Genomic DNA, 5,168 nt, shown 5'->3' with positions numbered 1-5,168 from the left:
TTTATTTATTTATTCTCCCAGGGAGATACACACAGGTGTGCTCTTTAGGTAACACACCGGCTCTCAGTCTCAAATGCTCTGGGCACTGCGGGGTCAAGTCAATCATTAAATAACCATACGGGTGTTTTGTTGCGTTTTCATAGCTCTCCATAAGATAGGCCTTCTGCCTGGGGAAAATTTGATGTGCTAGTATAGAGATTTGCAGTTTATCGCGTGGACTTTTAAATAAAATGATGTGTGTACTGTTTAGGCTCAGAGTTCTGCTGTATTTCCCTTTCTGAAAAATATTTTGCATTAAAAACATGACTGACATCTGGCGATGGTGACGATATTGTGTAAAGATTTTAACAACTTCTGGATGGTCCACAGCTTCAAAGATAACGTAAGATGTTTCTGACCTCTAGGAAACACAGCTTGGACTTCAAATGATGAGGGCAAACCTTCCACAAATTTTATTCCTTTATTCATCTTTTGCAAATCAGAATACATTTGTTGAAAGGAAGTGTAGATCCACACAATGTTATCGGGTACAACATCCATCACATATTTACAATTTTCCAAAAACCTTTTTACAAAGAAAATCTTTCCAGCACCACTGGGACCCACAATCATGTGTGAAAATGGTGCTTTTAGGCCCGGGTTAAAATTCATCGTTACCTCCTCCATCAGAGACGTGAATAAGCAATTTTTTTCTTTTTAGTAACCAAAAGGTAAAGTCAAGCCTCCTGGAAGTAAACGTTTCTTGTCAAACACAACCCTAAATCTTTTATCAACAAAGGAGTTTTTTAAATCAAAGGTCTTTTTATCCCGGGTGATGTTATGCTGAGGAGCTTTCAGCGTCTGACTTTCAGAAGATTTCAGCATCTGACTTTTCAATATAGTTTTCCACTAAATATTTGACAGAGTCAAAATTAATGCGTTCTGAACAGGTTTGATCCTAGGTTTGCGTGATCCCCTTCACTTTGATTTCCACCTTGCCCCATCTCGTTTGATATCAATAACTGCCAGCTCCTACGTATGTAGGAGTGTAATGTCTAGGTCAAAAGGTCAGGATGTTGTACTTAGTGTCACAGATCAAAAACTGCCTGGCGACAAGATCACCAAATAAGGGGTCAGAACAGAACGAGGTCAAGAAACCAACCAATCAAGGAATGAGGATGAAGAACAGCACAGATGACGTCAGATCTACCATCCTGACTGTATTATAGATTCTCTATCCAGAGGAAACTTGTGGTTCCGTCTTGTCCCCGTAGCAATATTGAATCAAGGCAGCGTGTTCGTTGATAAAGTTAAAATATTTAACCCGGTGAGTTCCTGAAAATAACAAGTTGAAAAACATTTCAGGGTCGCTGACTATTTTGTTTGACTCACATCACAGTTTTGACCAAACTTTCCCCAAAAGGAATTCAAACAAAGTTTGGCCACTTGTCTTTTAGCGGGATTGAGTACGATATTTGAAGCATTCAGTAAAATACCTTGCTTCTCGTGATAATCTTTAATGTATTGCAGTCTGCCTGCCTCATGTGTGACACCTGCTGGATATCTGCTGGCCTCCTGCTTACCCTTGAGAAATGTACTAATGTAACTTTTGAAGAGAGAATCGCTCTGTTCTTTGAAATGCCACACTTTGCTGATTTCAATGAGTCTGTAACCTTTCTCCAGAGCTTTTACAAATTCAGAAGTGGCCCAGACACTAGATGTTAAGACCACAGCCCCTGAAAAAGGGGAATAACTTGAGCCAAAGAAACAACAGCGGTTGTTCACGTCTCAACCCCGTGGGTAATGATGAGGGCAAACCTTCCACAAATTTTATTCCTTTATTCATCTTTTGCAAATCAGAATACATTTGTTGAAAGGAAGTGTAGATCCACACAATGTTATCGGGTACAACATCCATCACATATTTACAATTTTCCAAAAACCTTTTTACAAAGAAAATCTTTCCAGCACCACTGGGACCCACAATCATGTGTGAAAATGGTGCTTTTAGGCCCGGGTTAAAATTCATCGTTACCTCCTCCATCAGAGACGTGAATAAGCAATTTTTTTCTTTTTAGTAACCAAAAGGTAAAGTCAAGCCTCCTGGAAGTAAACGTTTCTTGTCAAACACAACCCTAAATCTTTTATCAACAAAGGAGTTTTTTAAATCAAAGGTCTTTTTATCCCGGGTGATGTTATGCTGAGGAGCTTTCAGCGTCTGACTTTCAGAAGATTTCAGCATCTGACTTTTCAATATAGTTTTCCACTAAATATTTGACAGAGTCAAAATTAATGCGTTCTGAACAGGTTTGATCCTAGGTTTGCGTGATCCCCTTCACTTTGATTTCCACCTTGCCCCATCTCGTTTGATATCAATAACTGCCAGCTCCTACGTATGTAGGAGTGTAATGTCTAGGTCAAAAGGTCAGGATGTTGTACTTAGTGTCACAGATCAAAAACTGCCTGGCGACAAGATCACCAAATAAGGGGTCAGAACAGAACGAGGTCAAGAAACCAACCAATCAAGGAATGAGGATGAAGAACAGCACAGATGACGTCAGATCTACCATCCTGACTGTATTATAGATTCTCTATCCAGAGGAAACTTGTGGTTCCGGCTTCCTGCAGCAGCTATGCACTATACTTCTGTGGGATAGGGCTTCAGAAAGAGACAGAATCCAGAGCTCTGTATTGCTTTTCTAGAATATTTTTCCTTAAATATTGATTGTAATAAATATCTCAAAAGACAGATTTGTCTTTGAGTATTCTTCATAAAAAGGACACGCAAGACTGGTTTAGTCCAACAATCGCAATGGGACACAGGGACGTAAAGTCCACGTAACTTATCCTCTCATTTTCACCCGCTGTATACCTGGGAGTGGTGGGCCAAGTGCGCCCCCTGTACAAAGCGTGTCGCAGCTCCAGAGGCTGGGGGGCCCGAAAGCGTTGTAGAAAAGCTTTCACACCCTTGTGAGATTTTTTCATTTCAACCCAGGTATGCTCTTTCATGACCACGAGGCTCAGCCCGTACACGCTCTGCAGTTTAGCCAACCTCTCTCGAATTTCTTGCTGCATCTGTTCAAATGTTTTCCCGGTTAAAGGGTGCATTACGTGGCCTGGAAAACAGCTGAGACATCTGTGGTAAAAGCACCCCAAAAATTCAAAAGTTTTCTTTTCACCATTTAGATCACAATAACCATCCACACGCAAGGACCAAAGCTTCTCTCCCCACCATTGAGCGCATGCTGAATGAATATTCCTTGTTCAAACATTAACCACTGGAGCCACTGGATGCTCGCATTGGAAAATCTCTTAAAACAATATTTGTAATCGTATGGGCAGGGAATTGCTAGCGTGTTTTCGTGACGATAGTGTGTCCTAAACGCGTACATGCAGGCCGAGGCTATGGTGGATCGTTTGAAAGGATCCAACCCTGTCTCGGTTATGAAATTTTCTCTGAAAATCATGCAAGCTTTCATGAGAATTAAGGAGTCATTTTTACAGTAACACACTGCCTCCTTTGCAAAATCGAATGTGCCTTGACACACGGTGGAGTACCAACTCATAAAATCCTCTCTTTTCTTTTGAGTCATTTGATTACAGCCATAGTACTCTGGGTCTGGATAACAGCCTATAATTTCCACGGAGCTGAACCCGTGAGGAAAATACCCCTTGACGCTGTCTGTAAAACCCAGAGCTTTTGGTAACATTGCTAGGGAGAAAGGCAGAGAAGGATGCTGAATCGATGAACTTGAGTTGATAGTCTGGTTCTGTGAATAATATCAATTTTGACCCCTGAAGAACCAATTCGGGTTTAGTCCCCAGAGCCGGCATAGCGTTCACTAGAATATGACCGTCAAAACCTTTTGAATTATGAGCTAAAAACACCGCTCTGCAATAGTGGGGGCTTCAAAAATGCATTAGAAATTTCACGGCGCAATCGGGCCCAAAATGATCCCATTTCAGACCGCTTGTTGTTATTGGGTTCACATAGAATGGTACTTGCACACCGTTTTTATCAGGGTATGTTTCAAAGTCGTAGAATATTAATTTTTTTAGCAGGAATACAATCCACTTTTTCAGGTATGGGTATACTTTGAATATAACATTTATGATCTCTGCTCGGTTCATCATTAATTACACCTCTGCAGGTGTAGCAGATAGACTCGGGGCATTTGTGAGGTTTTGCCTGCTTACTCATCGGTATGTAATACAGTCTCAAACATTTTAAGCATTTTTTATGGATTTGGCATAGGCTGGTGTGCTTCTCTGCTTGGGGGTGCCATGTCATTTCCTGATGCTTTAGGAGACAGTAAGGGGAAGCGCATAGTCTGTTACATCGGACACATACCACGCTGTCTGATAAGGATCTCTGTGTGCCTGGGCACTCTGCATTGAAACACACGTTACAGTGACCAGAGCATTTATGCTTGAGATGATTGTCATAACCTCTGTGGCAGTAATCACAAAGCTACTTCGAACCTATGAACGCCTTAGGATATTTTATCCCATATTAGTGGTTTTCAAACATGAACATGTATAACGTGTCCTCTTTTCGGGCCGTTGATGTCTGAAATACATTCAGATTTTCTTTCTCGATTCTGTAAAACACTACAATTTTACGTTGGGTGACCTCTTCAAATTTTTGTATGTGTGTATGCTCGGATTGTCTCTGAAACTCATGTCCTTTCTTCTCTGCCTCATCATCTGTCATTTCAGGAAACATGAGATACGCAAGGTTGATTGCCAAGCAAAGCTGGTTATCTTTATTTTCAACCATGTACAGATATCTCTGCTTCTTCTTAACTAATTCAGAATTTAAAGTTTGTCTCAGCAGGTGCTTAGAGCCACCCCCTTTGTAGAAAGAAATTCTTGATAAAATGATATAGTGCTATGTTATGTATTTGCAAAACTGTTCAAATAATTGTTTAATCTGTTTGACCTTTGTAAAGATTTGACCTGTGGACATGGAATGCTGTGAGAAATAATCTGCATTAGCAAATATATCTACAAGTTTACTTTAGTATCATATGCTTTATGATTTACTTTTGCTTTAACCAGTTCACTTGTCTTTAAGAATATAGGAGACATGTGTAAGGCTGTAAGAGTAGACAGGAAACCACATACAGGAAGTAGACCACGGTTGCATAGCAACGCTGGCGCTCTTCCTAAATCTGCGGACAACAACA

This window comes from Monopterus albus, unplaced genomic scaffold (genome assembly GCF_001952655.1).
Source record: "Monopterus albus unplaced genomic scaffold, M_albus_1.0 scaffold435.1, whole genome shotgun sequence".
In the NCBI taxonomy this organism is placed as follows: domain Eukaryota; kingdom Metazoa; phylum Chordata; class Actinopteri; order Synbranchiformes; family Synbranchidae; genus Monopterus; species Monopterus albus.
This window is presented reverse-complemented; position numbering follows the sequence as displayed.